Genomic DNA, 23,432 nt, shown 5'->3' on the forward strand with positions numbered 1-23,432 from the left:
TAGCCAAAAGGCAGTGGAGCACCAAGCAGGCTGAAGGGCAAAGCCACAGTCAATTTGTAATTAAGAGATATCTGGTTTGTGGACTGATACTGCATCATGATGTAGTGTTCTTGAAATAGGTGCATTGTCAGCTCTTTCCTGAACTGGAGTTGGGATGGGACGCTCCTGATGGATACAGAGATGTACTTCCAGGTCCTGATACATAGATGGAAAAAGCCTGTTGCTTTTTCTTTTTTACACCTCTTTATTTCAAGACAGATGATGTCCTTTCATCAGTTCTCTAGAATACTACACATAGCTCCTAAATGAGCTGGCAGTCTGAGCCTCTGGAACCATCGTCTTTTAAGCATGGGACCTCCATTTTGAGCGTAGGACCTCTATTAGTTGGCCTCCATTACTTTCACTAGCTAGGACTCGCTCCACATTTTTCCCTTTGTGAAGCTGGTCCAGAAACTCCTGCTCAAACGCATCCTGATCATTGTTTCCACCTTGCCATGTGCTCAGTATATTGTAGTGTTGCATGACACTGCCTTTTCATGTGCTGCAAATCACACGGAGATATGTTGCATGTTTGCCATGCACTTCTTGTAGGGTTCCATGGCACGAGGGAAGTACCGCCACCATCATGAAGAAAGAGTCACCTACTTTGGCTACCCCGAGATTTTTTATGTATCGCTGGCTGGGCAACCTTGATGTAGTGGCCCAGGCACCATACTCATAACAATGTTGCCTTGTTGATTCAAGGCATGGCGCACACCAAACATTATCCCTGAGAATCTTAGTCAGTGTGCTCTTTTCAAGCCTTTTCACAGCTGTACTCTGTATTTGCTGACTTTGAAGATTTTGTTCCTCACTGTAATTAATCTGTGCATCACATAGAGTTGCAAGCATTGTCAATGAGGCCCTATGTACTACTTTCTTTCCCAACAAAGCGGGTCTTAGACCCAGGCATCCTTTCTTCCAAAAGTGATGTCTCCTTTTTATGTTGGGCAGGCCATTACATTACCCACATCGTTCTCTCCAACGCATCCCTCTAACGAGGAGACGACGCATAGACGCTGCACCGGTTGGACCCCCGGCAGACCCTTAGCTTCTGCATTTATTAGACTTAGGAGTTCTGGCTAGATGATGAGGATTTTTTATTGAATTTGCTGGCGCAAAGAAAAGAAAGGTGGTCCAGAATTGGGTTTTAACATGATGGGTTGTCTTTTGCAAAAAACTGTTACGCTTTGGTAAAGACAGACCCTTTGAAGTGCCTCTAGCTCATTCTTCCGGGTTAATGTAATAGTTTAGACTACAGACCTGGCTAAAGATGTACCTCTTTTGGACATCTGCCAGGCAGCCATGTGATCATCTGTCCACCCTTTCACCAGTCACTGTTGCATCGATTCTAATGCCTGCAGAGCGGGACACTTTGCTCACTCAGTCCTGCGCGACTTCCTGGTGTAAATTGCTTAACTATTGATTGACAAGTCGAGGAGGCTGCAGTTAAATGTATCCACAGAAAAATGTATTTGCCTTCAGTAGTGCTCTATCTGGTGCACACACTAACTGCCCAACCTCCTCCCTGCTTTATGGAGTGCACTTTCAGAAGTTAACAAGGTTCCAAGTTAGACTGGCACACTGCCAGTTTAACACAATCTGTCATAAAAAGAGATAAAAGAATGTCAGCATGCTAGGTTGGCCTCTGTGTGAGTTACGGTGTCCTCAGAGGTAGGAATACCATGGAGTCGTGGCAAGGTCCAATGTCCCCACCTCCCGGCTTGCATTAGGTGTTGCAAAAGTAACAACCAGAAAGTGTGTTACCGAAGATAAGTAACACATTCATCTATTATGCATAGCAAGCTAGAGCATAAACTGATTGAAAACAGGGGTCTGTGGTTCCGGTAGTAATTGTAGAAACACAAATGCCAGTGCAGGGCTGCAGTTCCCCCCCTCACACCTCTCCCCAGAACATTATACAGATTGCTCAGCACCACAGAAGAATTCATGCTATGAACATATTGTAAATTATATTTGTCTTTGGATGATGACTAGCAAGACTGGTAACTGACTGGCCCTGGGTCATGTGCGGAGCATTGCTACTGTATTATGCTTCAATGTCTGTTGCCATCGACTGTTTAATGTCCTTTTGTGCTTTGCTACTAGCATTTTCAGTGTTTTTTCAGATCTACTTTATGTCCCTGTCTTCTATCTGGTTGCTTTAAAGATTTCCTAGAAAATCCATGTCGTGGGGTTATATGGGAAATTAGGTCCATTTAATTTGAAGTAGTTGCTTATACATATTGTAGTATGCTACTGTGCAGCGTTGATCCTAAAGCTGGTTAAGTTTGTTGATGTTTCAGACGCTCACTGTAGTACTCCAGGCCTTCTTCATGGCAGAGGGAAAATTCTGAAAGTTATTGTAAATTATCGACAATGAACCAGGATAAGTTTCTTGAATCAGATAAATGATTAGTTGTGTGGAAGAACAGTGTACGCCAACAACTTTTAATGAGATGTGCACAAAGTAGATAATTCACCTTGTTAAAGTAGCTAAATCACCTCTAGTCTTATTAAAAAAATTAAACTTTTTCTCCTTATTAGGCATCCCTTGTTTGCTCATTTTGAACTATTCGATGTGATATATTTGTAAATTAAAGTGCAAGATTTGTGTGTAATGCACTTGATAGTGTTATCTCGATTGCCGTTGAATCTGACTATTGTGTTAAAATAGCTATTTCTGGAGCGCTATAAATAGAAATATGTAAAAACTACTAATTGAGCCTTTTTCCTGCAATAAGTAGTACAAGTAGAAAAGACTACTACATAGAATTATAAGTTACTGGTTTTCAGAGGTAAGCCAAAAGGAGTAATAAATGCAGTTAAGTTCTTAGGCTGTTCATTCGGCTTTATCTGGTGGTAGGGTACTCAAAGATCTTGGGTAGAGAATATTTGTGCTCTTTTTAATTGTGTGAACATTTCTGTTATATTGGGTAATGTGAAAACATTTGCCACAACTTCCTTATTCAGTTTTTTCAGGTTTACACAAAACCTAATTTGTCATCACGCCTTTTTTCCTAGAACTACTGGACACACCCACTCCGAAACCTCTGCCTCCTCTATAATCCCTTTCTTTTCTAAACTCTCCATTTCCAGCTTCATGGGCTGTCTCATGGACAGAGGGACCCATTTCACTTTACTAGCAACCGGCTGGGCACCCTCATTTAATGTTATGTTGGTATTGAGTGAAACTCCTAGCTTATTACACAGCACTTCCGGAAATTCTTTTTGCCAGTATTTTCCAGTATATTCCTTATCACTTTCCATTTTTACATTTGCTATACCAAGTTTGTCAAAGATCTTCTCACCCACTTTTCCAGCTTTCCTTTCTTTTAACAAAATAGGTGGTACACTATTAGGACCTAACATAATTTCTAAATCTGCTTGTTGTTGACAACTAATTAAACTGTCACCTTTACAAGATACATATATTTTTCCTGCTGACTATCTTCCTTTATGTTCCAGCTCTCATACAAAATATCCCAACAGCTTAATTGGTTGACACCCATACACCAGTGGCTTGATGTCTGGTTTGTGTAATTGAAATTTTCTAGATAACATTTCATAATAAAATTCTTTAGGAACTGATGTATTTTTTGCTCCCGAGTCAAATAACATTGTAATACTTTCCCCATTTACTTTTACTATGTCTTCAGGACCACGCTTTTTGACTTTCTCATCAGCTTGTAAAATAATTTCTCCAACTTGAGATTCTTCATATTCACATTAACACTACACGACTTGCACACCACTCCTACAGCTGGACATTTGTTGTTATTGGCCATATGACAGACTGCTGCACACCTAAAGCATTTTCCTGTAATTTTGTATTTTTTTTTTGTTGTACTCCACTTTAGATTTAGTGACTTTCTGGACTAGGTCCTTTGATAAATGTGTCTCTTCCCTGGAATTATCTTTTTAAATTATGTCCACACATGCCAGAAAATGTTCTATCTTTTTGACAATACTAATCACTTCATCCTATTCATGTTCCTCCTTTTCCCATAGTTTATCTCTCACCTCTTCAATGTTACATCCTAGCGTAAACTGGTCCCTTATTCGTTCATCTACATTACCCTGAAACCTACATGTGGATGCTAATTTTCCTAAATGTGTAACATAACTTTCAACTGATTCCTGTGCATGATGAACTTTTTTCCTGAATTGATACCTTTCCAGTATTATATTAACCTTAGGTAAGTAATGTTTGTCCAATGTTTTAATGCAGATTTCGAATTCATTCAGACCTTCAGCCTCTTCATCATTCATCTCAGGAAGATGTTCAAATACATCTTGTCCTTCTGAGCCTAAACAATGAAGCAATAATGAGGCTTTCCTTTCTGCATTTAGTGTGGGCCTACACATGTTCACATAGTGTGTGAACACTTTTTTCCATTTTATCCATTGTAAGTTGTGTACTCCTGGTGATTTAAAAAACAAAATGATGGAGGCGCAATATTCTGCATCTAAATTTTCATACTTACTTAATACACAAATGATTTCTCCCACTTCTCCCAAGGAATAGTATATAACCAAGACTAGCTATTTATTACCTGTTTGTTGTCTACAATTTATCAATCCAGTTCTGTTTGTGTTTATAAACTGTTTTGAATGATACACAAGATGTTCGATATCTCTCACCAATCACCAAGGTTTGCGTATCACCAAACAAAGTCACCAAGGTGTGTGTGTGTCTCATGGAACAAAGTTAGCACTGACACACACACAGACACTGCAGGATGTATATGCCACCTTGCCCTGACGTTTTCTGCCCCTTTTTTAGGTTTTGTGTGTATCTCCGGTGTTTTATCCTCACGAACGAGCAGTAATAAGCTCTTCTACTGCGATTCACCGCAGAGGGAAGGTGAGAGGGCGTCTGACGCCAATCACAGCAGTGATGAGCTGACAGCTAACAACCACATAGGGGAAGGGATGATGTCAACAGAGCGTACGTCATGATTATTAGTCAGATAATCAGGCTTCTACCACAAGAGACTTTAGCAAATCCGCAAATATCCACCCATTTCTGGGGGAGGTTTCCAAGATGGCGTCTTTGTCCTCATTGCCAAGGCAGCATCCTCGATCCTCTAGTAAACAGCGCTGCCGGTGTTGGCAGTAAGCAAATCAAAGTATTCACACACACTTCCTTTCCTTGCGCTTGTATTATCTGTGCGATGTCAGTCATTTCCCATGTCTCATCAGTGACACTCAGCTTCACCACACCACCTTAATAAAATATCCTGTCACCGGCAAGTTTCCAATCAGTAATCCTCATTAACCTCGAATTGCAGTTCCACTCCTCCCAGGAGTGTTCATCTTGCTTGAACTAGATTAGGTTCACACCCCTGCTTCAGTAAAATAACACATGCTCACCAATAAATTGCTTTCTGGAATACCAAGAAGACTACTGTACTATACACCTTGGATCTTTTACATCTGATTTTACTTTCGTGTGTGTAGAAATATTTGTGTTGTGAGTGTTGTGGTCTTAGCTCTTTCTCTGCTCACCAATAAGGGTTGAATCCAAGGTTCTGCCATAACCTCTTTGTGTGGTGACTGTTGCTCATGAAATGTTCTGTTAAATACTCTTCAGGTGGTGAGGTGTTGGGGTTTCTCCAGCTCGTCGCCAATGTTAAGTCGTAACATCAACACACAAAGTAGCATCACATTTATTTAAGTTCTCCAAATAAACACCTCTGCCACACAAGTTGCCTGTTATCTCTTTCCCTTCTCGTTTCTTTTTCACCCTACCGACTGCCTTCCCTGGAACCTTCCTTTCATCCTCTCAATCTACATTCCATTACATCACCTATGCATGCTTTCACCTACGCCACCCGGCTAGGTACTACAAGTGCCCCTTGTGAGAAACTAGAGAGCTATTTGGGGGATGCCTTACTTACAGATGGAGAGCCTTAGTTCTCGTCCAGTTCTAGCTCCTGGGACTCTACTCACTCTGGCTTGTACTCACTCTGGCTGCTCCAGGGAAGTAAACATACTCTAGCTGGTGAATATGTTCCGAAGGTTCTGGAGAGATTCCCCTGATGCTTCAGCGTCATCCCAACAGTGCAAGGAACATTTCACTGTCAGAGTAGCTTGCTATGCATACATCTTCACTTACCCAGGCCCCAAGTTGTGGAGATCTCACTGTGTACAACCATGCAAAGAGAGATCTGTGGAGGGTGCCAGGCAATGATTTGTTCCCAATGTTAGCCGACCTTCCTAACGTCAGACACTCCAGTTGATGGCGAGTGCCCCCAAAGGGAGTCCAGTGCTCACTGCTGGCTGCGATCCTGAGCTTTGGAGGGTACCTAGAGAATCTTGAAGCAAGGCAGGCCCAGGAGTGTGGCCTACCCACTGGGCAATGATCTTAAAAAAAAAAAAAAAAAAAAAGCTGCCAAGGCCTTGCTGACATGTAGTTGGCTGCCTCTTACAGCACCCTTTAGAGCCAGGAGAGCTAAGGGCCCACCTACCTACCTTCCAGATGGTCCTGCCCGGTCATGCGACCTGACGTTTTAAGCCTAAATCTAGCTAATCTTCAGAGAGACTGTAAAAACTTTATTTTCCTTCATCTGTGCCAGGAAGGACTCGGACCACCAAAGCCCTCAGTGAAAAGACCATTCAACGTGGGAAGGGCTCCAGAGACTGTTTTTACTTCACAGAACTGTGCTCCAACCAAGATGTTTTACTACATCTAGTTTGCCATTTTGGTTTCCTACCTATTGCCTTGGTCCCCAACATTTAGCGAAGTCCCACCTGCAGCTGCTCATCTGAGGCAGTAATTGCCATCAGCCCTTTCCATCCAGGGCGCCCGTTGACTTTGTGGGTCCCCATGTACTTAAGGCTGGGGATCAAGCATCTACTTTAAGTACCTGCACCACTGGGCCTTCATCTACCTTATCTGCTCAGAGCTAAGACCTCTAGCCTGCGGTCCTTTCATCCCCCTACACCACCACTTTATGGACTGCAGATTTCTGCACCAACAGGTCCAACTATTTGGGGTGGGAGTGTTCTGTGAGGCAGGTCTGTTATTGTTTTTTTTTTTAGCTCTGCAGCTCAGTGTTTGTAGCAGTTGTTTTTTTTTTTTTTTTTTTTTTTTTTTTTTAATAATAACCCTTTCTTCCTGGTACAAGGAACAAACAAAATTTCTGATGGATACAAGTACCTGTGGATTCCTCACCTAATGAGTTCTCCCCAATGCGCAGCATTCAACAGAAACTTCTTTCCAGCTCTGCACGTCGGCGAGGACGTCACAATTGCCCGACTCCACGGGGCTCCGTCTGACGTCATCATGGCAATAAGACGTCATCTAGTATCAACTAAGGTGATCAGGTGTCCCGGATTTACCCTAACAGTCCTGGTTTTTCACCACCTGTCCCAGAAAATTTCTAAGAGTTAGCTCATATCCTGGTACTCGACAAGGTCGGCTGAGCAGAGAGAGTGGCAATATTTGATGTGTTCTATTGCAGGATTAATTAGTAGGCCATAGCACAAAGGAGTTTTGTTAGCAGAGATGATGCTGTGAGTAAAGGTTGCATGTAAATTCCCCTTTTTGACAAATCGTCTGTATTTTCTATTTTGGTGACTGCTCGCAGTTGAGTCATTCAGCGTTCCATCGTCGATGCTAAATTGTATTCCTATTTTTACGAATGAGGAATGTCCTCATTTTTACGTTTTTAAAATCAGGTCCCCGTAAATCAAACCCATTTTTTCCCAGCTGAACTCATGGTCCATACTCCTTACAACGCTTAGTGAGGACAGACAACAGGAAACCTCTGTTTGTCACCCAGCTTTGTCATATAGTGCATCCCTCCTGCTACACATCAACCAAGCATTTGAAAAGCCATTGTGTCTGAAGTTTGACACTAGGCTTTGCCAATATTTATTTTAATGTTGTCATAGTTTTTGCAGAACGTTTTTGTTGGGGAAGCTTATTGGTTCTCGTTAATCTAAACTTTGCATAATAGTAAAAACATATTTTGTTCTCAAAAAGCACACATTTCCACAGTAGTCCCTGGCATGGAAAGGAAACTGTGTGGATGCCCTCCTTGTGAAAATGCAGAATGTTGTCACGCAAAGTGAAGTTAGCTAGTGGCTAACGTGGGCTGCCAATTGCCCCCTACTGTATGCTGTAGTGGGCGGAAGAAAAACGTGAATGAGACAGCAGCAGGCCAATGGGTGAAGAGGGCTTGCTGAAAACCCCCTAAAGTATATTACACATTTTAGAAAAATTAAAATCTCTGCTAAATCCAGACCTGAAAATCACGTTGCTGTGGTTATACTACTGGTATGTTTGAACACGGGCATGCGTGTTTTTGCACATTTGGTAATCGTTTTGTATTTGTATTCATCGTAAGAAATCTGCTAGAGTTTACCTCGAGTGGCTCTGCGTTGAATAACCAAAACATCTGTTATTTACAGCACTTAAAACACAGTGTCCTATTCCGCGTGCTCACATCGGCTGGCAGGCACACCTATGGGAGGCAAGTGGGCGAGAAATTGTTCTGTTGTACTGTTTCAAATGACTCATCAGAGGTACAGTGTTTTGCTTCGAGATGCCTAAGAGAATGAGTTCGTGATATTTTTTTTAAACATCAAGGGTCCAGCAGGGAGTGTAGCTTCCATTGGTGCAGCAGGTGCAGTGGCACCTAGGCCCAGATGCTTGAGGCACCCACTGAAACCTGGCTATTGCTGTATTTTATAAGGCAAACAGCAGGCGGGGGGGGGGGGGGGGGGGGGGGAGTGGATCAGCCCTTGCACTGGGGCCCATGACACACTGTCTATGCTAGAGAGGTCCAGGTTTCTTCTATGAACTTGTGTGAATTGTTTGGTGCAAATCTATTGCTCTTTAAATGTTGCTAGAGAGGTCCAGGTTTCTTCTATGAACTTGTGTGAATTGTTTGGTGCAAATCTATTGCTCTTTAAATGTGCAGAACCGAAAGCAGCTGTCACTAAAGCTCTTCAGAGCGCTGCGAACATCCTCCTTCGAACTGATACGAATTTAGCCAGAAAGCTGTGAAACATGGATGAGCCAGAAACCTCTAAAACATGGACCTGCTGCAGTATAGATCACGCATTTCACAAGACTCCAGTGTCATCTTAAGATTTTTGGGGGCCCCAGGGCAAGACATATTATGGGACCCTGGGGTAGAACAAATCTGAACTGTTACCAATTTCCTGCTAATTCAAGCATGCATGAAGCCAAACTTTTCTAAATGAGATGTTGAACTTTACCAGGGCCACATAAAGTAGTTGAAATATGTCTTGCGCGAGACCCCAAAAATGCTCTAGATGACATTGGGTAGAGAAATGGAGTCAGAGGTAGAGGTATGTAGAGAGGGATGGATAGAGAAATAAACTAAACGGGTCAAATAGAGGGAAAGTTAATTTTCCCATGGGTGCCCTTGGAAGGTGGGGGCCCTGGCCAATTGCCCACTTTGCCCATGCATTTAAACATCTCAGCAAGACTCCACTCTATTAGCACATGGTGAGGATGCTGCCTTGCACGGGTAAGATCCGTGAACTGAAAACACTTGCGCAAACCGTGTTATCAGCCTGTTTGAAGGCTCTGCTCCTGAGTTTACCAATTCTGGATTCTACATCCTCCCCAGGACACGGTAGGCCCACCTGATTGCCTTTGCTGCTTGATAAGGGTGGACGGGTCTTGGGTATCGATGAACGCAGTAAGTTGGGATAGCCAGGGGTAGCAAGTGCACCCCCTCTTTCAGCCAATAGTACTTCTCACTATGACGCCTTTTCTCCACACCTGGCAGTGCCTCATGGGAAACATTTAATGGCCACCCAGCAGCAAGTAAATTAGCTGATTAAACTCAGACAATAAACCTGCATATTGAGTAAAATATGACATGCAGCATAGTTGTAAGTAATACAAAAAAAATAAAAGCGCTATGACGTGGCCAGCATTGACCAAGTTGTAGCGCTTTTTTTTTTTTTTTTTTTTTTTTATACTTTATCTACGCATCACAACAGCCAAAGTGCTGTAAACATGGCTAAAAACAACATTGCCAAAGCCACTAGATTCCGCATAGATGCTAGACTGTTATACGGACAGACGTAAGCAGGAGAGGAGAAGGGATGAAAGCAGAAAGAGGTAATGCTCAATAAAAGAAGATGGAGGTCACGTAGTATGTGTCAGCTGTCTAGAGATGAGCCGCTGGAGGATAAAGAAGTCAGCTCTATGCATATCGGGGTGCCAAATACCAAGGCTGCATAATCTTGAATCCAACACAAACCTCTTTCATCCACCACCCTACACATTCTGTCTCTTTCTCTCACTTGTTCAGGTCCTTTTTTTTTTTATCCCTGCTTTCTCCCTTTGTTACCGTTTTCCCGTCTTTTTTTTTCTTTCCCCTCTTGTGTTTTTCACTCTTTTGCTCAGGGTGACAGAATAGTAAAAATAAAGGTGGGGCCCTCCTGCAACCCCGGCTCAAATTAAGCACACTGGGATATTTAAGGTCGGCCATGGTGGTTTCTCTGTGACTCACAGCTCGTTCAGTGGATGCAGCAGGCGGGTTAAGCAGTAAGGCTGGCACCGAGAATTAAATAATGGTGCACAGAAAAAAGGGATCCTGGCAGTGCCAAGGTTACATAACCTCAGACACCAGCTTTGGTGGCCCAGGATGAACTTTCATTACTGAGACGCTGTGCAGTGGGAGCTGTAATCGTGTCTGCATTTATCCTTTCAGAAAAGGCAGGGTGAATTCCTAGGGCGGGGCAGTCTCTCTCTTGTCAGCAGGGCACAAATGCAACCCTGGAAGGAAGAATGTGAGGTGAAGCAATGAGGGAGATCTTAGTGAGCGATTATTCACGGCCATTCTCACGGGTGCAATGTGTAGTGCACGTGGGCAGCGCTTAGGGAAGCTGGGGGGGGGGGGGGGGGGGGGGGTACCAGCTGCTACCATCGACTTGCCCATTTGGTGCCCCGGCATGCCATCGATGCCCCTGTTCTCAGGAGTCAAGGAAGATGGCGGTTGAAAGAAAAAGTAATACACTAGCAACAAAGTCCCTCTTTACTGTACATCATTTCCTTGTCCGTAACCAATCAGCTGCCAGCTGGAGGTTTTGAGGGACCAGAGGTGATGTCATCAGGGTTAGAGGGTATTTAATGTGAAGTCTGCCACTGTTAGCATGGTGGTGAAACATTCTGGGGGGGGGGGGGGGGACAAATCACTTGGTAGGGATATTCAGTGAGCGAAAAAAACATTATTTTGTTAAATAACCAACATTCTTTTAAATCCTTCCAAACAAAGAGAGGAAGAATGTGTGTGCGCAGTGGTTCCCAACCTGTGGTCCAGGGACCCCCTGAGGGTCCTTGGAGCCTCCTCAGGGTGTCTGTGACTGCTTAGAAAATGTAATAACATTAACAGATTAATAAAGTCTACAGAAAGTGGCTAAATTTACAATTGAACATTTTAAAAAGTACTGTAAATGTCAAGGAATTTGAAATCGGAGGCTGAAAATTAAATTAGCATCCTCGGATTGATTTGGGTGAGCAGTGCGGGTGCATCAGACAGAATATAGTATGGACGATGTGTGGCTTCAATTGAATTTAGAAAAGCTCCAACCTACCTATTATTTTTTTAAATGTATATTTGTTTGCAAATTAAATAAAATGTGTTATCATTTGTGCATGATAGAATGTTTGTTACTGTATTTTTTGTTTATTGATTTGCGGTTCAAATTATTGACAGTGTTTAGGCCGGGGACCCCAGCTTCCAGTAATGACTCCGTGGGGGGGGGGGGGGGAATTCCAATAAGGATTCAGTGGGGGTCCCCGGGTTCCAATAAAGATAAAGTGAGGGTCCACATAAGTCAAAAGGTTGAGTACCGCTGGTCTAGGGCCCACACAATGGCTTCCTTTTCATGTCTGCACTGACGGATTAACATTTAGATACAGATTAGGATGAAAAAAGGGGGCAGGCCCTTCATCTGCAGTTGTTGGAAAGCTTCATCCCCTGGGTCACTCCTCACCTGGAAGAGATACTGTTAGCGGGCCCATCCTAATCTCTTTCATGATGTATTTTTCATGTGTGAGTGTTATCATCTTGAAATGTAGAGATTGCTACGTACTGAAGGCTTTTATGTATTCTCCTACTGGGCACTAGCCTGTTAAAATGCTGTTGAAATGGGTCAACCTTGTTTTATTCATTACCAAGCTTATGTAATATTAAAACACAGTAGACAAGGGGGTTTCTCTCATCTGTTCGAGCAGGTGAACTGAAAAAGATTTCCTGACTTCAAAGTATAAGGTTAGAAAAACTATTTTTAGAAGCGCTTGTGAGTCAGCATGGGTAATTTCCATGGTGAGAACTTTGAGGAAGTAGTTCACTCTCGTATCCTACTAAACAGTATCAAATGTGTTTCATGCTGTAGCCTTGAAACCTGATTTTATGCTGACTTCATGGAGGTGATAGTTTCAGGTAATGAACAATTCAGGTCATTGTTATTAACTTTGGGAAGTTATTCATTGTTTACTATTTATTCTGTTACCTCATATTATCTAATGTCCCTTACTGCATGCTAGATAAGAAAGAAATGTTTTTAACCAGAATTGAAGAAAACATTTTGTGGGGCAAACATATTATAGCCTACATATTTAGGATCAAGAGTATATGCTATATATATATATTGGTGGTTGTATTTATGACCTATTTTTGTTTTGTTTTGCCAATAACTTTGGCACCACTAGACTAATCTTCGTGACATTTTCAAAACGTATACCTTAGTCGGTTCAGCTGCGGGCTGGAAAATTTCAGGGTGACCAGTCAAGTAGGGGGGCGTGAAAAAAAGGGGGGGGGTCCCAAAGCACGTTTTTCGGATGCATTTTCCACTTAGGGATTTTGAACTTGACTACCGCCCAAACCACTGGACGGAATTACACCAAATTCGAAAAAGCTAGCCCTTGGCCCAGAAAGTGTGCTTTTTGTAATTTGGTGTAAATCCGTTCAGTAATTTTTGAGACACTAGAGTTTAAAAAATATAGATATCTAGGGGTACGGATCCAACCATCCCTGTGCTGATATCTGATTGGCTACCAACACTGCAACGTGGAAGTGTTGGCAGGCATCTTGGGACTCAGCTTAATCTGAGCCCCAAAAAAAAGATTTAAAAAAAAAAAGAAGAGGAGTCAGAGTAGGGTCATCCTGAGCCCCTAGCCTTGGTCTAGGGGTCCCCCATGGACCTTGCCAGGGCTGAAAGGCAATTTTTTTTTGTTTTTAAATCTCGGAAAAATCCACAGGTGAATCTGCAGATTTTTTTTCAAGATTTCTTTTTTAAAAAGCACAATCTTCCACGTTTTACCTTTTCTTTTCCCCGGGTGGGCCAGGTCCCGGTGGCATTGGGGGGTGAAAATGGGAGGAGGGCGCACAGGGCTCCCTTTCTAGGGCTTTTCAAGGCCCCGGGGAACACCACCTCCCTGGAGTACTGTGAAATAAGCTTATGGGGGGCGCCACCTCCCTGGGGTAATTTATTCAAATTAAGGAGGGGTCACTGCGTCCATCTCCACGGGGCTGAAGTAAAATAATGAAGGGAGTCTGTCACGGATCCCTGGCCCCGGGGACCACCACCTCCCCAGGGCTAAGTTAAACATTGGAGGGGGAGCAAGTGCCCCCCTCGTGGAGACAATAATGGCCCTGTTGACCGCCACCCCTCAAGGCTGGCTCCTGCTATGTCCTGGGATACGCACCCCAGGACATAGCTGTTTGCTCTGACTTGTGTGGGGATGAATGCATAGTTGATCTATTGGAGCGCAATCTGTATGTGAGTGTGACAAATGGGTTCTTTCTTGTCCTCTCCTGGTGTGAGCAGAGCCCATGGGTCACCCTTTAAATTATTGCTACGAGTATGCAAATGTTTAAATCACCTGGAGACTCTGCCTGCTTGGCCCCGCACCGTACACCTTAGTAGCATGCAAAGGTCCTCCTGCCTTTTGCCAGGATGATGGACAGCTTACCAAAGGGCCCACTAGTTCGTTTGCCACCGATTTTGGTGATGCGTTCTTGATACAGAGGGTTATGAGAATATCTCCACAAAACAAAGGAGCACTTACATCATATAGATAAGGAGAAGGACCCTGGTTTGGTGGGGATTTACGTTTTTGTAGTTTTGTTGGCCTTTCTATAGGAGGATTAATGTTATCTCATACTTCTAGATAAAGTTGCAACAGGAACAATCATACTGCCAAAATACACACAAGGTCACTGGTGACATTTCCTTGTGCTCCATTACACTGCTGTAGTGTAGAATATATACTGGACATTTACCCAGGGAAGCAGAAAGAAGTCCAATTGGGTAGATATTTTGTACAAAACTGTGGACTCTTGTTGGATAAAACGGCAGGTGAGGTTCCTTTGTGGCCAAGTCATTCACATGGTTAGCTCAAGTAACTATAACTTGTGCCCTAAGGTAACTATAGCTCGCACACTTACCATGCACTGATAATTACCCCACATAGTACATCACTCATGACATGTTTGATAACATCACTGAAAATATCAATGAAACATTTGCCCTAAAATTATTTAGGAGAAAACTGCATGGTGGGGGCATGAGTTATAGTTACTTTAGGGCATTAGTTATAGTTACTTGTGCTAACCGTATCTATAACTGCTGAATTTCTATGGTTTTGTGCGAGGAAATTCCGATCCTAACTATAATATCCCTGTAACCTTTGGTTTCTTAAATATATATATATATATATATATATATATATATATATATATATATATATATATATATATATATGAAGCAGAGCACTCTGGGTAGTTCTTAAGTGTAGGTGGAGAGCAATTATAAACTTTGTTGGGTAAATAGACGTTTGAGGTGAGCAGATTGAGTCACTGGTGTTGTGGGGATGCTTTATATAGGAGATGCTCTCCATCTAACCTTGAGAACTCCCCAGTGCTGTGCTTATTTTTTTGCATAACTCTGTAAACCAGAAAGGGCATTGTATTGTGTGTATATATACTGCCAGTCGCCAGTAGGTATAGTTAGGACCATGTTTCGGTGAAGAAAAACATTTTTTTACTTGCTTATATCTTTGGCACTGAATCCTAATGAAAATTTCCACACAAAAAAGTGTGACGGTTATTCCTGTTGTGCATGGAAAGTTTCAGGGTGATCTGCCAAGTGGGGCTGAGAAAAAGGGGGAGGGGTAAAAAAAAAATTGCATTTCCCTTATTAATTCCCATGGGGGTTCTGAACACGACTACAGCCCAAACCGCAGGACGGAATTACACCAAATGTAGAAGAAATGCAGGTTTCGGTATGCACATTATGCTTTTGGACATTAGGTGTAAATCCATTCAGTAGTTGACAAGAAATTAAAGAAAATCCAAATTTGTATATCTGAGGTTGCAAATAATTCGCAAATATTCACAACTATTCGCTCATGCGAATAGAAGCGCTGTAATTGGCTGGCAACAACCTGAACAGAAAGTTGCGGAGGGAACCCACCAGGGCATTTTGTAAACATTTTCACAGAAAACCACAGTGAATCCATCAGAATTTCCTCGCTTGTTTTGATGGGTTAGGCCTCTGGGGCATATATATATTTTTTTTAAAGGAGGGGAGCTCACGGGGCCGCCATTATAAATCTCTTTAAGCCCCTGGCACCCTCACCTCCCTGGAGGCAAATCGTTATTTAGAATAGGGGAGGCCTGTACGGCATCCCCCCCAACTCCAGCGACTGCCACCTCCTCAGGACTAAATAGGAAATGAATGCTGAGGGGCCTGGGCGGTACCCTGGAGCCCCGAGACCGCCACCTCCCCGGGACTAAATTGTAATGGAGGAGGCCCGCACCAAACCCCGCAGCCCCGGGGACCACCCCAGGGCTAAGTTAAAATCTTTGTAGGAGAGCCAATAATGGCCCTGGGGACCACCACCCCCCAGGGCTGGCTTCTGCTATGTCCCAGGGTGCCCACCCCCAGGACATAGCTGTTTGCTTTGACTTGGCAAGCAACACACTGCTTTCAGCGGGTGAGAGCTTTCAATGTGCTCTCACCCGCTGGAAGCAGATATTTCATCTCCTTCCCTGACCGCAGAGATGCAGTCAGGGAAATAAATTAAACAATCACTTTTGCAGACAGGGAGCTGCATGTTTAGCAGCTCCCTCTGTGCAAGAGCAATGCCGGCTCCCGCAGGAGGCAGGAAGCCAACCGGGACCGAAGGGCCTCGAGGCTTCCCCCGTTGCACACAGTTGCCCTGGAGGAGGATGACCGGGCCCTGGGGATGGAGTCCCCATGACTGAAATTGACCCAGGGAAGTGGGCCGTGTGGCCCTCCTCCCTCATTTATTTATGGTTTGGCCCCAGAGAACGGGGTCCCCGGGGCTGAGGGGGCCCCCCTCCCCTATTGAATGTAGGCTTGGAACCAGGGATTGATGGGGTCCCCAGGGCCAAAGTCGGTCCGGGGAGGGGGCCGTGCCACCACGTCTTCGTTTTTCTTTTTTTTAATTTATTTTTATTTTTTATGGCTCGGCCCTGGGGAATGAGGTCCCCTGAGCCAAAATCAGCCCGGGGAGGGGGCTTTGCGGCCCTCCTCCCCTATTGAATGAATGAAGACCGTCCAGATGGATGTGGTCCCGGGGCCAAAATTGGCACTCAGAAAAATGGCACTCAAGCCCTCATGCACACACACAGCTTCACAGAGAGACAGTTCTCCACTCACTTACAGACACACCCACTCACAGACCCACCCGGACACTAACACACCTACTCCAAAACCCACACAGACTCACACACTCACTCACATACCCACTCAGGGACTCATGCACGCACTCACAGACCCACTCATATACTCCTGCACCCATTCACAGACCCACTCAGAGACTCATTCACTCACTCACAGACCCACTCAGACACTCATGCACCCACTCACAGACCCACTTAGACATTCATGCACCCACTCACAGACCCACACAGACACTCACACACCCCCTCACAGAGACACTCCCACAACCACTCTTCCACCCAGAGAGACATGGCGTGTGGCCAACCCCCTCCGCTCATGGCGGAAGGAGTCGGCATTGCTCCCACAAGCAGGGCGCTGCTTGAAATAGCAAGTCCCTGCTTGTTGGAGCAATATTTTAATCTTTTTCCTTGCACACATATTTGCATGCAGGGAAACATCTGAATATTATGCTTGCTGCCAGCGGGAGCTGTTTGACAGCTCTAGCTGTCAGAAAGCAGACTTTGTTTGCTTTTGCTTGGAGGGAGCTATTAGCTCCCTCCAAGCAAAAGCAAACAGCTATGTCCTGAGGCTGGGCACCCTCGGACATAGCAGGAGCTGGCCTTGGGAGGTGGCGGTCCCCAGGACCATCATTGGCTCCTTGATGGGGGCTGCGTGGCTCCCCTCCAATGTGTATTGTCACAGGGAGGTGGTGGTCCCCAGGGGTCTGAAACGGACTGCCCTCATCGTTATAACTGTGGGAGGGCCATGTGCCCCCTCCCAAACACAACTAAATCTTTGCTCTGTGGAGGTGTTGGTCCCTGGGGTTGCGGGGAGGGCACATACATTATTAGTTTAGCCCCAAGAGGTGGTGGTCCCTAGGGGTGCAGGGGGGGGGGGGCAATTCAAAATTGAAATGCCCCAGGACTTGGCACACCCAGGGTCTCCATTTAAAATAAGCGCACGAGCCCGCACTTTAAAAAAAACAAAAAAAAACGATTTTGGCGGATCCGCTGCCACTCTCGCCGAAAATAAAAATAAATGTTTAAATATTAATTTACATTAAAAAAAAAAAACATTGAAATTCACTGAAAAACCAAAAGTTAAGAGAGATATACTTAGGAAATAGAATTAAAAAAACGTACAAATTTACTGGCAAAAACAAAAGTTACAGAGTCGTTCTAGTTAGGTTCACATTTTACACACACAAAACCATAGAAATTCAGCAGTTATAGTTAAAATTATCTAAGGAAACTATAACTTGTGCCGTAAAGTAACTTTAGGCCACTACGTATTGTTTCATAACATGAGTAAAGCTATAACTACTGAATTTCTATGGTTTTGTGTGTGTAAAATGGAGGCTAACTATAACGTCTCTATACCCATTGTTTTTTTCCAGTGAATATGTATATATATATATTCATGTACATATAAAAACAAAAGTTAAAGTAACGTTACAGTTAGGTAAATTGCTCAGTAACAATGTAAGGTTTAAAACTCTAAAAAACACAGAAATTCACCAGTTATTGTTAGTTATGTCAAGTCGTGCCCTAAGGTAACTATAACTTGATCCCTACTGTGTACACTTGTCCGATCAATAATTTCACTGCAAATGTTGCAGTGATATTATCAATGATGTGATTAAAAAATAGTCATGAGTGATGTAATATGTGAGGTAATTAGCTGTGCAAGGCAAGGGCGTGAGTTTTAGTTACTTTCCCCCAGGCCCTGCAGCCAACTCCACACATGCGACCAACCCCCAAAAGGCTGCCCCGGCATTATTATCTGGGGGATAGTGGCAAGCAGCCCTCTTCTTTGGCCTCAGGGACCCCATCCCCCAGGTCCTGCAATCATATGTAGGGGGAGGGGGTCAAATGGCCCCTCTCGCTGGGCTGTTTTTGGCCTCAGAGTCCCCATCCCTGGGGCCTGATGCCATTTTCTGGGGGAGAGGGGGTATGCAGCCCCCCTCCCAGGGCTGACTTTGGCCCCAGCGTCCCCATTCCCTGGGGCCATGGACTGTTTTTGACCCTGGAGACCACATCCCGAAGGCCTGGTGCTATATTCTGAGAGAAGGGGGTACGCAGCCTCACTCCACAAGCTGTTGTTGGCCCCAGAGACCCCACCCAGGGCCTGGCTGCCCTGTAAGGTGGGGAGGGGGAGCACATGACCCCTCCCTGGGCCGATTTCAGTCCCAGGGACCCTATCTCCCAGGGCCCAGCCATAATTTTGTTCCTGGAAACCCCATTCACCAGGGCCCAGTGCCAATACTAGGAGGTGGTGGACATGCAGCCCCCCTCCCCAATCTGATTTCTTTCCTAGGGATCCCATTCCTCGGGCCCTGGCACAGTAACGTTGGAGGCCACTGGAGGAACCCCAAGGTTCCAGGGGCCTGAGCACACTCCCCACATCCAGTGGGAGCCAGCATAGCTCCTGCCCAGAGGGAGCAGCTAATAATGTTGCCAAAACTGGCAGGGGGGTGGGACTGCACCCCCACCCCCTGCAGAAAATAGCACCGGGTTCAGGGGGATTGGGTCCCTGGGGCAAAAATCAGCCTGGGGAGGGGTGCCACACCCCCCCCTCCCTCATAATAAATGAATTTGTTCCCAATCGGACCTGGTTCACCTGAGGGACTTAAAACAAAAACAAGCACATGGGACTGTGCTTCTTTATTTTTAAAATTTGTGACAAATTAACTTAAATAAACATTTTTGGACCCAGGAGAGGCCCTGCCACCACCGGGCCTAGGGGGTCAAGGTATTCTTACCCTGCCCCCTTGTGTCTTTTTTTTTTTTTTTTAATACTCTGGCTAAGTCCAGAATCCTGAGATGGCTACCACCACTTCTGGCTGAGGTAGCAGCAGCCAATCAGATCTCAGTTTGAGATCGGTCGGAACCTGAGGAGCCTCCATGTTACAAGATATACAGAGTTTTAGACCATTTAGTGCTCACAAACTACTGAACGGATTTACACTGAAACACAAAAAGCATTCTTTCTGGACCTAGATCTTGCTTTCTGCCAAATTTGGTGTATATCTGTTCAACGTTTTAGGCTATAGCTGTGTCTAAAGTTCCTAGGGGAAATGAATGGGGAAAAATGTATTTGGGACCACCCTTTCTTCCCTGCCTCCACTTGACGGATCACCCTAAAACTTTCCATGTGCAAAGTAATTAATAAAGAACACTTTTTTGGAAAGCTGGATTGTCACATGATGTAAAACAAAAAATGCATTTCCTAATTTACTATGGAGACACGAACCAAACTATAAGCACCATGCTCAATTGAATTTTGTTTCATCTTTGAAATGTATTCATGGTGCTTTTGTGATTGGTCACTTCATGAATACTGATTAATGTGTTGTTCATTTATTTTATAAGTATTGAAACATAGATAATGTGGATCCCTTCTCCGTGCATGGAATTAATTTATTATACTACTGTTATTGGCTATCACCCTAATATCTAGCAATGTGCTGCTTGTTTTTTATTCCATAGACATTTAAGTATTGAAGCATGGATGATGAGGGCTCTAAAGGATGCCATTAATTTAATTTGATGGAATTACAATACATTTTGAAAGAGTTATTATTCATTTGAGAATCATGAACTATTGCAATTGCTTAAATTATGAAAAATATATTTCATTAATTCACACAGTGCAATGTTTAATAAAAGTGATTGGCATAAACAATTTTATTACAGTTTTTAAAAAATTCAACTTCTTTGAATCTTTTTTTTAAAATCAGTTTTCAATCTACTAAGTACAGTCATAGAACCAACCACAAGGAGCCTCCAGCTCAAATAATATGGTAAGCTCTCCTGGGATCATGGAGTTAATGACCCAGGAGACTTACTGTATTTTTTTTTTTTTGCGGGGGCTGCTGCACTCCCTGCACCCACTACAACTTTGCAAAAAGGCTTGGTGGTGCCCTTGCCAGCCTAGGGACACCATCAGGCTCCAATAAATATATTTCAAAAGCCCTCACAAGGCATTATGGGGCACTCCTTGCTTGAGCAGTTAAGAATAAATTAATAGCTACTGCTGCTCATGTATTATTTATTTTTGGGGGGTTTCCTGATGCCCACCCAGGACACCCAAATATTTAATTTTCTTTGTGGGTTGTGTGGGGAGCACCAGGGGCTGTGTGGCCCCAGTCAGCTTCTTAGCCTGCACCAGCATTTTTGTAAACATGGATACTAACCCAGGGCACCCACAGCTCAATTTTTGTTGATTATCACAGATGGAGTCCCAGGGCTTCCTCAGCCAGCTCCCTAATGCTGAAGCTGGACACTTCAATTGTTGATGGGTGGCCTGGTTCCCACTTGTCGGGGGGGATGCAGGGCATACAGGGTGCTGGCGGGAGCCAGAACCATTCCTTTGCTCTCACTCAGACAGGAGCAGTATCTTTCACAGCTCCCACCTGGGCAGGAGCAAAGTTCTCTTCTCTGCCTGGGAGAATGTGGACAGGATATGTCTGCGCTCTTCCAGGTAAAGTATGCAGTGTCCTGGGGGATGGGGTCCCCGGGACACTGCTATCACTCTACAGGGAATTGGGTTTCCAGAACCAATCTTCGGGGGGGGGCATGCACTCCCCCTTTCCCAACAAAAGTACACTGGCCCCAGGAGATGGGGTTGCTGGGTCCTCTTTGGGGCTTGGGGAAAGGTGCTGTGTTGCCCATCTTCATATTATAAAAATCGACCCACAGGGGATTGTGTCCCCCTGGCCTCTTCTTCAAGACTTGAGAAGGAGAGCTGCTCACCACCCTGCCCATATCATAAGGATCAGCCCCATGAATGGGGTCTACGGGGCCTCCTTAGAGGTTTTGGGAATGGGAGTGCGTGCCTCTCCTCCCCGTATTAAAAGAAAACTGCTGCAGGGTTTGGGGTCTTTGGAACCACTCTGATGCTGGGAAGTCGGGCTGCATGCTCCCTCCCCAGAAAATACAAATGTGCCATTCCCCCGGGCCCTAGTCGAACCCACGGATTTTCTTTTTTTGAACAGGGGAAGACCTCCATTTTTTTAGAGCAGCCCCTTATCATCTGCGGATCTGTGGTGCCAATAAAAAGCAAATTGCCGCTTTGGCCCCTGAGGGGGGTCCCTCTGGGATCGCCCACCAGGCCTAGGGAAGCAGTGTGTATCTGCCTTGTCCCCAAATCTTTTTTTTTGTTTAACTTAAGTCTGAGTCCCCGGATCTTGAAGGTTTGTAGATGTAGATTGAAGAATAATAAAATCTATACTTACCTCTATGCACTTAACTTCATGATATTTTGTTTTTCAATATTTAGGCCCCGACAATATATTTATATGATTGAAACACAAGTTTCACTGCCTACCCATGTATCAAGGTTTTTATCACCAATTATTATACTTCTGTATGTAGATTGTGCGAACTGAGTGCACATGGTTTCAACTCTTAAACTAGGTTCTGTAAATCATGTGAATGTGATAAGAATCATTATGCCAGATACGTGACTGAGAAACCATATTACACACTGAGTTTTATCATTGCAAAGAAACATATTTTGGTGCTCAATCAAAATAATGTTCTTAGTTATTTGAATGAAGGTAAGTAATTAATTCCTTATTAATATTTTGATTATAAACAAACTTTGAACTTGGCAGTTAGCAGTCTTTTGGCTGTCTTAGGATAATATGTTTTTTTAAGAAAGGCATGCCAACTTGTGAGCATCATATTTGTTTTTATATGGTGCTGCCTGGAGCCATTATCAAATATAACATATAAGCTAATTAAAGGTAGAAATTTGCAGATCATTCTCCCAGAACACATGTTAACATGGCACAAAGCTATGTCTCTTTCAGCCTGGGAATGAACATGACCACACGCCCAAATGGCTTGTTAGACTTGTCAACCTTAGGCTGGTATTCCCCCACACTCTTCACCTTCACTCCTGTTCTGCTGAAACGTTTTTGTTGGCTTAGGACTCTGTGCACTTTACCACTGCCAACGAGTGCTTGTGTTCATGCCTTAAAACATGGTAAAGTTGGCCTACACCTGATTAGTACTTTTAATTTATTTATAAGTCCTTATTAGAGTTGTACAACATGTACACAGAGGCTGTAAATTAAATGCCAATAGTAGGCCTGCAGCACATATTGTGCAACACACTTAAGTTGCCCATTAAACCATGTCTCAAACCTGCTATTGCAGCCTGTAGGGCAGTTTTAAACTGCCAACTTGACCTGCCAAAATATACTCTTTGCGAGGCCTAAATGTCCCTTTTTTACACACATAAGCCTCCCCTGGGGTAAGCCCTAGCCAGCCGGTAGAGCAGAATGCATTTTTTGTGCATGTCCAGCCGGTAGAGCAGAATGTATTGCAAAAGTACATGTCCAACATGCAAGTTGGACATGTACTTTTAAGTTTTGCATGTCCTGGTGGTAAAAAAGCACTTACATTCATTTTTCATTACTTTCGAGGCCTACCTCTCCCATAGGATAGCATTATATTAAGTGAGTGCTAGCTTTTAATTGGAGGTAGGTAGAAAAGTCCTGTTTGAACTTAGATGAATTGTAATTTAATTCCTCTTTAATTGTAAAGTTTGTTTTTCGATTACAATTTTGAAAATGTCACTTTTAGAAAGTTGCCATTTTTTCCCCTGACCTTTCTGAGGCAATCAAGTTTCAGTCTGTTAATTGGCGCTCTTCCCTATCATGAATGTATACTGGGACAAGTAAGTGCAAAACAGGA

The sequence above is a fragment of the Pleurodeles waltl genome, chromosome 9 (assembly GCF_031143425.1).
Source record: "Pleurodeles waltl isolate 20211129_DDA chromosome 9, aPleWal1.hap1.20221129, whole genome shotgun sequence".
NCBI lineage: Eukaryota > Metazoa > Chordata > Amphibia > Caudata > Salamandridae > Pleurodeles > Pleurodeles waltl.